The sequence below is a fragment of the Antechinus flavipes genome, chromosome 3 (assembly GCF_016432865.1).
Source record: "Antechinus flavipes isolate AdamAnt ecotype Samford, QLD, Australia chromosome 3, AdamAnt_v2, whole genome shotgun sequence".
Taxonomy (NCBI): Eukaryota; Metazoa; Chordata; class Mammalia; order Dasyuromorphia; family Dasyuridae; genus Antechinus; species Antechinus flavipes.
Genome location: NC_067400.1, coordinates 107,760,165 through 107,774,925, shown reverse-complemented (window position 1 = coordinate 107,774,925; position 14,761 = coordinate 107,760,165).

Here is a 14,761-nt window from a genome sequence, read left to right as displayed (position 1 = left end):
TATTTGTTATGCTCACTCTCCTCTATTCTAAATAACTAAATGACTCCCCTTTTTGGAGTTAGAAGACCTGAATGGAAATCCTGCCTCTTTCACTTACTGTCCATATGACCCTGGATAAATCACTTAATCCTAGTCAGTCATTTTTCAGTCATGTCTGACTCTTTGTACCTTATTTGGAAATTTTTTGGCTGAGACACTGAGGTGGTTTGCCATTTCTAGATCTGGCTCATTTTACAGAAGAGTAAAACTGATACCAACATGATTAGGTGACTTACCCAGTCACACAGCTAGCAAGTGTTTTTGGTCAGATTAGAACTCATAAAGATTAGTTTTTGACTCCAGGGACAACATTCTATCTACTGTGCCATCGACCTGCCCCATTTAGCCACTCTGGCCTTAATTTCTTTGTCTTTTAACTGGGGGTGTGGGATAAGAGTTGTACCAAATGATTTCTAAAATCCCTTCTAACTTTAAATCTATAATCAGAGATTACTCTATGATCTCAAAAAAGTATTTCCAAGGATGATTAAGCTGGCTTACTCTAAACATAGCAGTTACTGCCTCAATTTCCTCTGCAAAATAGGAATAATAATAGCACTTCATTCTCACAGTTCTTGTGAGGATAAAATGAGGTAATATTTATAAAATGTTTTGCAAAGTTATATAAATACAACTTATTGTGGTTACTTATTTCAAATTTAGAACTCCCCCTTGGGAACAGGGATTGTTCCATTATTTGCATTTATATCTGCAAAGTCTGTCATATTTTCTGACACATAGTAGGTGCTTTATTAAAGGGCTATTTTTCAATCTGTCCCTTTTATTCTCTTCTTCCCCACATTTTACCTCACTTTTAGGTACACAATGAATATTTACTGATCCTTTAGCTTCCAGTGATCTCTTATCTAGCCCTGTGCTTTCAAGAAATTCCTCTATGACCCATCTACTCCGCCCTACCCCACACAATAAACTTACCTGCTTTCAGCTGTCAAATTTGAAATAATGTATGTGAACTAAGGTCATAATTTCTAATTAGGCTAATTTCAGAATGGCATAATTTTCTTAGAAGCTTTGAAATCAGACTTCATAGAAATTGACTATGAGGTCCCAACTTCATGTACTCCATGTATAGAGGGATGTAGCAATATTTAATCTTTAATTTGGACGTGAACTGATGATGGCCTCATGCCATTCTGACTAGGAAAGTGAATCTAATTGGGGGCAGTAAATAGCAAGCTATGCAAATATATATAACAACAATGCCAGCATTACTGAGAAATATGAAAAAGTGAATTTGTATGTGAAGGGAGAGTTGAGTGAGACAATATGTTTTGATCTTAAAAGTTGATTGGTCTTATTTTTATAATTCAAATTTGCTGGTTCCTTGTTTTGTTTTCCCATTATTATTTTTTTTTTTGCACTTCATGTATGACATGTGAAAAACTGAGTTGTTATTAAGTCTAAATTAAACTGAGAAAATCCTTGCCATTTGAATCATTGCAAACTTAATTTAAGTTTTTTGTTGTATATAAATAACTAAGACTAGGTTCTATTGCTGCTTATTTAGTATTTTTTAAATTTGTCTACACCATTTGGGTAACATTTGATTTTAAACTAATGTCTAACTAGAAGAAATATTATGTAAATGAAAAAATTAGATCTTTCAACACTTCAAAAAACTGCCACACATTTAATTGCTACAAGTTACTACAAAGAATCAGTTAATTCCGGAATAGTTCAGCATCTGCTAACAAATTTTGTGAAGATGTTGAATTTATTGTAAATCTGTAAATACTCTGTGACTTGGCAGGTGGTGTTTTTTAAATGGGGCTGAAAGTAAGAGGGGAAAAAGAAAGCTAGGAAGTTAATAGTTATAGATAACCATATTTCATTTATACCATAGAAAAGTATGAAAGTTCTTCACTGTTTAGGCCTTAACAAAATCCAAAGAGTTAATATACTCCTGCCATACATAACTTTTACTAGATGCTATACAAATGAATAAATGTGTTAATAAATAAATGACCCCAGCTTTATGCTTTACTGAAGCTTATTTAGTTTGGTGCCTCACAGAATTTTCTATGCTCAGCTGACTATTACAAACCTCTCTAGGTAGTGTATTTTTTGCATAATGGAGGGGAGGGAATCAAATAATGTATTTTTAAAAAGAGTTTTAGAGGTTGCAGCATTAGCAAAGACTGATCCAGAATCAGTATGATTTTAAGCATATTTCCAAGGGCAAGTTTCAAAGAATTAATCTGGAAAAGTTTGTACTTGAAAATGCTAGGAAAGCAGCCACAATGATGAGTCTCTTTGTTAGAATGGCCACATAAATATACCTGAACAAATTAAATGCAGGGATTTATTTCCAATTGTCATCAGAGAATGGTAATGATAACCTCAAAATATTCTCCATTTTATGCTAATGGCCCTTACTCACCAATGTTTCTCAAGAAGAAATGTTTCTCATTTGTCTCCATGATTCAGAAGACTAAGATAATGAGGTAGAACAGTAGATGGAATGGATGCTGGATCAGGAATCAGAAAGACCAGAATTCAAATCTAGTCCCAATTTTGTCAATTTGTAATTAATGCCTCTGTTTGTTTTAGTTTCTTCAACTGTAAAATGGGGCTAAAAAATGGTATCTACCTCCCATCGTTATTGTGAAAAAAAGATATGATAGGGCTTTGTAAACCTTAAAAATGCTTTGTAAAGGCTATTATTGCTGCTGACAGCTTTCTCAAAAAATCTTTGTGGCTTTGTGTGTTTTTATATATGTGTGTATATGTGTATATGTAGATATGTATGTATTAGAAATTCCAGGCTTCAAGTAGTACTCTGATACCTGAATGTAAAGATTTTTACACATTTTAAAGTATTAATATAAACATCAGTGATGGTCATCATCATCATAGTTTTCCTTTTCTGAGGGTGACACAGATCTTGAGAACTACATCAACAAAGCAGTTTCTATCATAGCTTTTCAAGCTTAAAAGACTTTGTGTAAAAGGAGTCCGCAGTCTCAAATTCAGATTGTGTGGCTGACATTCTAAAATCAACCTACCGATTCGTGTTCTGGTTAATGTATAGCAACAAGCACTCTGAAGAAAAGAAATGTATTTACAGCATAATTTTAAGATTAACTTGAATTTTATCCATCATTTTCTAAAAGCAAGATATCAATAAAACCCTGATTGTGACATTTAATGATTTCCAAGGAATACATGTTTACACTGAAAAAATATATAATAAATGTCTTTTTCAAATAGGTTCAAACAGTCTCCAGGACTCCTCTGAAACTATCCAAATTGGAAGATTATATCACAGAATTTGTTACAATTATTCAAGGAAAGCACTTACTAAAAAATAGTGAAACATCAGAAGAAGTAAGCAAAGCTAATAAAACTATAAATTTCTAAATTATGCAAGTAAGTAAACTGAAAAATCTATTTTTTGAAAATGACCTGAGAAGTAGATTTACCTTTATTTTTCTAATTGAAGTTTAGAAAAGAATAACAATTTTTCATAATTTAAAATATTTCAGAGTAATTTAGTTCAGATAAGTGCAACACTCACTTCCCCCTCTGCTATCTACTGACTGTGTGTTCCTGGACAAATTATTTAACTACTTAGTATTGTAGGCAATTTTCTAAAGCGATAAGTTATAGAAAAGGCCCTATCTTGCATTGGTAAAAAGAATTGCATCACTTGAGAGTTCCCTATAGCATTAAAATTGATGTCTGTTCCCTTTTGCAATATCTCATACATAATGATTAGCCATTATGTTTGAAAAAAAGGAAAGGGAATAAAAAGAATCTCTAATGTTTTATAATGGAGTAGAGGTGTTATGGGGCTCTCAAAGGTTATGCAAGTGGAACATAACCTTTGGCAACTTTCACCAAATTGGAAAAGCTTTGAGCACTGGCTTGCAGACAGAATACATCTCTCTCATCCACAAGCCAGTTTAGCTGTGCATAGCAAGGTTTATCACCAGAAGATTGGCAGAGAAGGATACGAATCACAGTTTTTTAAAAGCATCAACAAACATTAATCTAGCTTTTAGTACTCAGGCTATAATTTCTATCCAAGATAAAAGAATGGTATATACTCCTGGAATAATTGAAACTTTCCATATTGCATTCTTTGATACTCTAACATTTCTGATTTCATATGTACATTTTCTCTACTGGCACTTTTTTCCAACTTAGAGGTAGCATGTAGAATTGAAAGTATGCTGGATTTGATATCAAAGAATCACATTCTTATTTTTTCTACTTTGGATTTGTGTTCCTTAAGTAACCAAGTCAGTCACTTTAAACGAGTTCAATGTGGTATAAAAAAATAAAATAAAGGTGTAGATAAACATTGAAAGCTAAATATAGATGTATAGATATATATAGAGAGAGAGTGAGATGCAGAGACACAGAGAATCATACAGAGACACACAGAGAGGAAAATCAAAGTACAATGTTGTGTAAAAAAAAAAAAACAAAATTAAAAAAGGGTATTTGATTCTCTAAGGTACTTTTTTACTCTAAATACATGATCTTGTGATGTTAGTTAATAATCTTCTTGAATTTCTATGGCAGATAAATCATCTGGGGTAGCAGTGGCTTAATTCTCTTTTGATATAATCTATGATGTTGGTCCTATTCAATGAAAAAGGTCAATTCCTAGATAGTCATGAACGATTCCAGATAGACATGAGCTAAGAGAGTAGAAATTCTATCTCTCTAGGTGTGTGTGTGTGTGTGTGTGTGTGTGTGTGTGTGTGTGTGTGTTTAACTAGTATGAAGATTGTGAATTAGTGTTATATTTCCTTTTTTTTTTTTTTTTTTTACACATCTCTTTCACTTAGTAAAGTCAGGTCTCTGTAGAAATGGAAAAGCTTAATCTTTGTATCAGGTTAATCAAAGGAATAATCAATATCTAATCAAATATCTAGCCACCCTGAGATGATACTTAGGCTACTAGAATACTAATAATGATAATAATTGATAGAAACAACATTTATGGAACACTTTAAGGATTTCAAAACTCACAATATATTCTGTCAAATACAAAAAGGAAAGGCTGGTGCTGACTAAATCTTATTGATGAGGAAATTGAATCTGAGAGAGGGTATGTGACTTAGCCCATGGCTATTAGTACTGGTCTGGGGTAAGATTTGAATTTATTTCTTCCTCTTTCCAAGGCTAGTACCCTATCCATCACATAGCCTAGTTGCCATTCTAAATTCTTTTGTTCTAGAAAAGGAGGTTTTCAGTTTATTTAGCCATCTCTTTGCTAATTCTTTTGTAAGCAGGGTAAATGAGTGTAAGGAAGATAATGTACAAATGAGGACATTTGGATCTGAATCTCTTCTTTCACATTGTGACTGAGGCAGGAACTTGGTTTAAATTCTCACTATGACTACTCTTTTTGCTCAGTATCCTGATGTTTTCAGGCAAATGCCTCCAATTGCTTTTCACCAAACTCAGCTCATTTTTAGTACACCAGAGCCAACTCCCTCAGTTTCAGTCATGTCTTTGATCTTGTCATTGATCCCCTTCTACTTCTCCATTCCTACCAATGGTATTCCAAAATGACATTTACACAATTTTTCTCATTGTGTAATGAACAGCCAAAATCTAGCTGCTCCATGCAGAAAGGCAAAGGCTAGAGAATGGGGGAAGAGATATCTCTCATTTTTGGCCATTGCACAAGGATCTTTCATTTAGAGTATCAGAAGATAAATTAGTATCTCAGGGTGGTATAAAATTGGTATAATGCATAACATGCACTGTTCTATTTCCATCCCCTTTGCTATAATAATTGATAGAAATGGCATTTATGGAACACTTTAAGGATTTCAAAGCTCACAATATATTGTCATTCGTTTCTTACAAAAAGGAAAGGCTGGTGCGGACTACATCTTATTGATGAGGAAACTGAATCTGAGAAAGAGTATATGAGTTACCCCATGTCACACAGTACAGGAGAAGAAAGGGGCTAAATAAAAGGGAAACCAGTTAATATTGTTCTTTGTTCATGGGTTCCTGGGACTAAAGTATTCATCACCATGCAGTTTTCTGGTGATAAGGCTATCTGTTTTTACCTATGATTGGCCACAAAAATCAAAAATTATTTGTTGACAGAAAAATACTTCAAGTCTTCCATTAGGACAGAAACTGTCTTAGTTTATGTTCTGTTAGCTTAGACTTGAAGAACTCAGGGTTCATCTCCATATTATAGTAAGATATCTGAGTAAGACTTTGTGGAGAAATACTATTGATTAAGATAAACATTAATTTTAAATGAAGAGGATTCAAACCAAATTCTAAGACTGTTATATTATGTTGGGAGCATTTGGATTTATTTTCAAGGATTAAATATCTTTTTTCTTTTCTGTTTTAAAATTTAATTTTCTGTCTTAAATACTGAGTGAAAGAGAAATAAAAATACTTATCCAAGGTCAATCGCTAATATTTTGAGTAACACAGCTTAGAACAAAAACTAAGAACCTGACTTCTAATAAGCAATTCATCTATAAATATCCAGAACGAAATCATTAATCATTATTATTGGCCCTATTTGCCAGATTCTATATAAAAGTTTTTAGTTCTTGTGTTCACCTGGCATCGTTACTATTTTGGAAAAGTGCAACTCTGTTTTTCTTATTCTAATTAGTGTTCCTTTATGAGTCATTCAGCAAAAACATTAATAATATGTTCACAGGGTATTTAAGCACAGATATCTATAAAATAGAAAATATCATTAAAGTACAATTAGTGACAGAGAAAATAATTTGGAAAAATCACTGTTTGTAATGTTTTGGCTCTGATCTCTTCAAACAGATAGATTGATGTGATAGCAGAAATAATTTTAAGGAGACAATACTTACTTTGCTGGGCAACATGGAAGATTTGACTAGTTCCTTGAGTATATTAATTCATCAAGCTGGGCTTTTGTATAGAAATTTTAATAAACCAATTTGAATAAAATAGCTGAATAAATTGAAATTAAATGGAAGGGCGGGTTCTTAGTACCTTTATGATGTCTGCCAACAGGAAGGGGAAAAATCATCTTGAAAAGGAAAAGTATGACAAAAGTTTTTAATTTAGTAAAATATGAGCTTATATAACCTGGTCAAAATTCATGATTGTACACTTTTAAAAGATTCTTTTCACAAACATATTTTCTATGGAACCCAGCACTTCACCAAAAGTCAGATGAAAACAGTGCTCTGTATTAACCTCAGTAGGGCAGGCATACCAAAGTTTAATTACTTTCTTCCTTTAACAAAGAATTAGATTTCAGAGACTTCTGTGGTGGTTAAATACAAGAGTACTAATAATTATTGACCTTCTGCAGCCATAAAGTGTCAGTCTACAGGCAGGTGTTTTCAACTGAATGCAAGATAAACTCTTTCTTACAAAGACTTTCAATAGAAACATATACTATTTTGAGCAATATAGTCCTGGATGCCTAGTACTTATTCATTACATGTTGAGTCATGAAAAGAATGATGATGATGATTTCAGTTCGTTTCAAGTAATAAGGAAAAGGGATATTATCAGCTTCATCATGAGCAAATGGCTTGGCTTTCAGTTCCACAAATCTACTGGGTTTTCTCTCTTGAAGTTTAATCTCCTAAACTGCCTTTTTTCTCCAAGTCTTGTGTACTAACATCTTAAATAGTTCTGAGCAACCTCTACCCTTGGATTCTGTGATAGTCACAATCTTGATTAATAATAATGATGTTTATTATCAATGATATTATAATCAGAGATGAAGTGTGGAATGGGGGATAGAGAGCTGGCCTTGGAGGAGGAAGATCTCACTTCTGACTTTGCATTTGAGAGATAGGTTTGGGGGTCTCTGTTGTTACTATTGTTTTTTACTCTGGGCTACCCATTTAAATTCACAGACAACTCTCTCAGTCTAAAAGTCTCTGAATGTAGTCCAAACTGCATTGGTAGAGGCATTTTTCTCACAAAGATTTTTCTCCTTATACAATGGAACAGGAAATAAGATGTCCAGTACAAAAAGATGCATATTTATGTATCCATGCCTAAATATATACATTAAATGTGTTGGAGAAGGAAATGGCAAACCACTCTAGTATATTTGGCAAAACAATTCCAAATGTAGTCATGAAGAGTTGGCTATGACTGAAACAACTCAACTCAACAATAAAATAGGTATACCATGTTACTTATTATCAATAACTGTTCATATCTATATAGTGAATTTATACATTATTTCATTTAATGCTTTACAATGCCCTTGTGATACAATATGATTACTCTCCTGCTGATTTTTCTGGGACCCAGAAAATAAAGTGATTTGCTGAGGGTGAAAAATGGTTGATAAATATCCAAGACCATATCAACGCCCAGTATGATTCACTGTACAAGGTAATTACTTAATGAAAGTCTACTAATTTTTTTTTTTTTTTATTGACTCCCAGTGCATGGAGAACCAATTTTTCCACTCTCTGACTGTTCTTTCTCTGTTTCAGAGAAAGTCTATATGGCAGCTCAAAAAAATCAGTTTAGAATTCAGGAGCATTAACCAAGTTTTAAAACACACAAATGCATGCACATGCACACACACATACACACATACACACATACAGAGTCCTTTTAGTAGAAATCCAGAGGTGATATTTGAGGCTGTTGATATGGCTGTCATCACTTAGGGATAAAACATAATGAGAAGAATGCAAGAGAGCCAAAAAAGGATTTTGAAGAATTTGGCCACTTCAATGGAAAAGGGGTAGAAAATAATGAAAGTAAATAAGATTATTAGAGAGGAAATATATATATATATCATCTAATTGAGCAGTTGCCTATTGTGGGCAGAGCATGGTGCTATATGTTGAAGGAAATAGGAAAAAATAACAATATTGCTGCTTTTATGGATTTTAAATACATTAGGGACATATGGTACATATATAAATATGCACCAAATTGTACATTGTAAGAATAAAAGGAGAGTGGCAAAATACTAAGTGAGTGGCAGAGTGAAAAATGGGGGGAATCATTATTGACTTTTGGAATTGAGAAAACTTTCCTAGAGAAGATGACCTTTGAGTTGGGCTTTTTAAAAGATGGGAATGAATTTGACAGATAGAAGTGAAGGGAGACCTTAGAGAATAGTGTGATCAAAGGTTCAGGAGTCAGGAAAGTGTGGGGAGAGAGGAAGTAGTTCAATTTGTCCAGAGTGTAGGTTATATATGAGTAGTATATCAGGTTGTAAAGGGAGGATAGTGAAATATTGTGGCTGCTCTTAAATGCTTGGCAAAGACGTCTGAAATTTAGTGAGTCATTTCTTGGCAGTAGTGAGTTATAGAAAGGTTTTGAGCAGAAATATGTTCTAGAAAGTACTGTGTTTCAAATTTGGAAGAGTGGAGAAATAGTGGTGCCTCTTTACAGAAATATTAAAATTGGAGGAAGCAGTTTTTGGGAAAATATATTCTTGGTTTGGGGTCATATTGAAGTTGAAGTACTATTGGGGGATATATTAAAGGTGTTTGGAGATATAGGACTGAAGAAATAAAGAAAAAAAATCTAGATTTATAAATTTGAAAATCTTTTCTCTTTATAAGTCATTTTAGAAACTTCAGAATTAATAAATTTTCCAGGGAGGAGAGCATACAGAAAGAACAAAAGAAGGATGGTGATGGAAATTTTCTGGAAGAAAGTGAGAAGATTGTGGAGAACCAATAGGAATGGGCAAGAGAACAAGGAAAGCATGGTCACAGAATCATAGCGATCTGGAAGGAATCTTAGAGCTCAATGAGTGTAAATGATGCGGGGAAAGATTCCTTTCTAGATTCCCACCCTCTCCTAGTTAATAATGTAAATTGCCCTTTAACTCACAAATCCTGGTCCCTTTGAATTCCAATAGAAGATCTGACCTGTTCCCAGCCCCACCCGGATCTGAGCCAACTTTGGGGCTACACCTGAAAGCCCCTCGAGCTAAGTCTCCTATTATAAAAAGGCCATGCTGGGAACCCCTCTTTGCAGAGATTCCAAACATGGCTACCATGTGAGGACCCTCTGTCCACTGGACCCTCTGTCCACTGGACCCTCTGTCCAGTGCCCTCCTTATCTCTGCCTTCGCCTATACTTTAACTTTGCTTACCCAATAATAAATCTCTTTTATCAATCTAGCTCTCCGGGCCAATAAATGCTTTTATTGGGAACTCGCGCCGCTACTAGACCCCCTTGCGCCGAATCTGTACCCCAAACCTGCCACTAGACCTTAACCCTAATTTCATTTAGGTACCCCAAAGCTAGACCTCAACATAACCATCTCACTTTATTGATGAGGCTCAGAGAATTCAAGTGACCTGTCTAAGGTTACACATCTATCTAGGATATAATTTGAATCCAAGTCTTCCAAAGCCAGGCCTTTATCATCCACATCATCATGTGTGTCACTAAAGTTAAAGGGAAGTAGTATATCCAAAAAGGGGAAATTATTTAAGTATGTTAAATGCTTCAGCAAAGTCATTAAAAGTAAAAACTGAAATAAAACGCATTGGATTTGGAAACTAAGAAGTCACTATTGAATGCGGAAAGCGATCTGAGTAAAATGATGAAGACTGAAATACATTTACAAGTGATTGAGAAGACAATAGGTGTTGTTGACACAAAGGATTAGTAGACTTTTTTCTTTTTTCTTTTCTTTTTTTAAATTACCAAGCAATTATCTTCTATCCCTGAAAAAAGAAAGACAAAAAAATCCTCTTAAAAGAAGTATGTGTAGTCAGGCAAAAACAAATTTCTTTATTGATTTAAGCCAAAAATGTTTGTCTCATATCAGAGTTTTGTGGAATCTTGATTGATCTTTAAAGTGATCAGAGTTCTAAGTTGAACTAAACATTTCTATACGCAAATGATCTGAAGTTAATGAGAGAAATTAAGTATCTATAAGTTAAAGAAGCCTAGTTCTAGCAAGATATTAGAAAAAAAAGTATTGCATCAAATCAAATATGAAAGCTGAGGGATCATTCATAGCAAGCAGTCTTCCTCTGAGACAGAAAGAAAAAGAGGATGATTAGTGGTCATACTGAGTTTTGAGAATCAAACGCAGAGTCAAGTTCTTTCAGTCTTTGTAATGAAATAAGAGGTTAAGTCATTTGAAATTTAAACTTCAGGGGTTTTGGTCATGTTGTTGGTGAATTACTTGAAATGTTGCTAGATTGAATACCCTGAGGAGAAAAGAGCTCTGAGGCTCCCTATGAGAAACTAATATATATGTTGAGGTTGTCAAGGTTGACAGCAGGAGACAGTGCAGAGAGAAAACTCTTGGAGAGATGGTAAAGTAAATCATCAATTAAACTGAGGTAAGTAGATAGTGTGTTAAAGATATGGAGGGTATAGTATTCGTAAGACATTTAGACTTCAAAAGTATAGCTACTGAGGGTTAACAACAGGATTACAGAATCATAATTTCAGAGTTGGAATGGATTTCAAAAACCATTTATTCCCATACACTTTTGATTAAGAATCTCCTTGGTTGACCATTTAACCTCTTCCTGAAAACTTTCATTGAGGGGTCATTCATTCAGACAGTCGATGAGTGAATAGTGAGTCAATAATTGGAAAAATCACTGTTCTCCAAAGACATCCTTCTTTGCTTTTGGAAAGCTCTAATTCCTAGGAATTATTTCCCATATGCTGATTTTAAATTTACAATAACCCATAAAGGCTACCAAGAATTAATTAATAAACATACTTCTTTTCCTTACCTAGTAAATTAAGAGAAATGGAAAAAGGAATAACTTTTATTGAAAAATAATCAGAGAATCTTTGGACCATTGGTGTATTTGGGGCATCAAAGGACATTTAGACCAAATCCTATCTTTACAAGAATTCCCTTTAAATCATTTCCAATAACTGCTCTTTCATTCTTTGCTAGAACACTTTTTAGTAAAGTACAATTCTCACAAGGGAAATGGGTTACTTCAGTTCACAGGTGTTAACTTAGTTTTGATTATAAGGAGAAGCTTGAATTAGAAATATTAGACATAGAGTAGTCCTAAAAATCTAATGTGTCAGGTGTGGATGACAAGTGTGGGACTAGTGAATTCCAAAGTAATAACTAATATCTTAATATGTTTTGAAAGCTTATAAAACACTTTATTTATGTATATATATATATGTGTGTGTGTGTGTGTGTGTGTGTGTGTGTATGCACGCAACTTTATTTGTTTTTCACATCATGATTATTTCAGAAATGAAACAAGTGAAGCTGAGAAAATTAAGTTATTTTGTGTAGGGTTACACATCTAGTAAGAGGCAAAGATGAATGAAATTCTAATTCAAGTTTTTCTAACTCCAAGAACAGCACTCTGCATACTGTAACAACAAAAGATAAATTGATGAGATAAATTAGCAGTAAAAATGACGGAAAATAGTTACTGATCAAGAATTTTATTATAAAAGAAATTTAGAGAGTTGTCCATCACTTATATTAAAACTACAATTTTGACAATTTTGACAAAGCAATCTCAAAATATTCTTTCTTAAGACATTATGATGGATTAATAAATCTCTCTCTTCTAATAACCTAAAGTTGTGTCCACATGCATAAATGTGCTTGTTTTTGCTCATTTACTGGGAATGGATTATAATTTCTCTTGATTAAAAATAATATCAACAAAACAAAAATCATTTTGCCAAGTCAGTCTTCTCCCTGATGTCTAATCTATGGATTGTTGGGTCATTGACCATTGACCATCATTTCTTGAGGAAGTCCAACATAGTGATCACTTCATTTTCAATTTAATATACTCTCCAAAGGTTTCCATCTCCCTGCTACCTACTTTGCTTTGGTATGAGTACTTTTCTTTTGTACTATTATATTCCTTTCATATTTCTTTATATTTTGTCTTATTATAATGTAAGCTCCTTGAGATGAAGGACTATTTTTAAAATTATTTTTTCTTTTGTATTTTGCTTGCCACATAAAAAGGACCAAATAAATGTTTTATCTGCATATCATTTCTCTGTCTCTCTGTCTCTCTGTCTCTCTTTTTCTCTCTATCTCTTTCTTTCTCTTTCTCTATGTCTCTGTCTGTCTCTTTCTCTGTCTCTCTGTGTGTGACTAGCAATAAACTAGGCTAAATATATGCTAGGACATTTTGCAAGCTTTTTTTTAACTTAAAAAAATCAGTTCATAGACAGTCAGTTGGACATTGAATATGGACAGCCATTATTAAAATATGGATGGCAGAAAATAATGGTTTGGACTTCCTTTATGAATAGTGAGGAGTAAAAGACAAATACTGGAATGCCTTAGTGACAGGAAAAGCATGATAAAGACAGAGTAATGAGGAGTGTTGGGAAAATATTTTAGGACAAATAATAGAAGTAAGTAGTAAATGTAGAGAACTTTTTTTATTTTTTATAACCATGAGGGCTTACATAAGCTGACAGTAGAAAGATAAAATTTTTAGGAAAGTTAATGTATTATGCTCTATAATGGCTTTCTGAGGGGAAGTTGGGAATGTTTAATACATCACCTACAACTATTCTGTTTCTAGGATATTTTGGGGATTTGTTTACCATTGTGTGATTGTATGTGTTCGTGTGTATTTGAAATTGCATTTTATGTAGAATTTCACAAATATATTAAAACTAATTTGAAGTGGTAATTGATAGAACACCTCAAAAAACACACCATTATTTTCAAGTAGCACAATTATTACCCTCAGTTATGATATGCCTATATTGTATAATCAGAAGAAGAATATCGAACTTAATAAGTGCTAGTCTTATCTAGCATGCTTTATTTTTTTTTTTCCTTTTCTCCTTAGGGAAAGACTTGAATGAAAAAAAAATCAACCTTTTTGTTGTAATAAATTAATCGAAGAATTCAGTGAACTATATCTTTGTTGTTGAATTGAATTTTTGTTAAATCAAATTAAATGGATCAACTGTTCTTTTTGACCTTTTATAATCAAAGTTAATTCAATAAGCATTTATGACATTTATGTATAAGGAGGTCTATATATTTCTGGGAATGTAAAGATTAAAACAAAACAAAATTATAGGAATTTAGAACCAAAACAGATAAATGAAAAATCACAACTAGAATGCGGACAAAATGGTTATATCATTTATATATATCATATATATATATCATTATCTTATCACGTATAGAAGAAAGCTGTATCTTAGCCTGATAATTTTTTTTAGTGGAGAGGAAAGGTAAAATGAGTGGATCCAGGAAAGATTTTCTGAAGGACCATTACATCGCAGATTTAGAATTGGAAGTAAATGAAGAATATTAATAAAGATGAGGAGTTAGCATAATGATCTAATTCTGGGTCTATAAAAGTACATGAAGATGGAAAAGAACAATTTAAAATTAATAAATATCTAGAAATTCACTTTGGAAAGTAACACGAATGAAGAATACTATTAAATAAGGAATAAAAAAATAGATTGTAATCATATTATGATTTCTTTTCTTTCTTTTTGCAAGGAAGCTGGGGTTAAGTGACTTGTCCAGAGTCACACAGTTAATAAATGTTAATTGTTAAGTGTATGAGGCTGGATTTCAACTCAGGTTCCCCTGACTTAAGGGCTAGTGCTCTATACATTGAACCATTAGCTGCCCCCCCCCGCAAATTATATTGTGCAAGGACTGAAATCGTAGTCTAACAGAATTGATAGATTATCAATGCCAAGAAACCACTTCAAATGTTTGTGGTGTTTTTTGTATATGTGTTTTTAAAGCAGAAAAAAAGACAGGATCAGA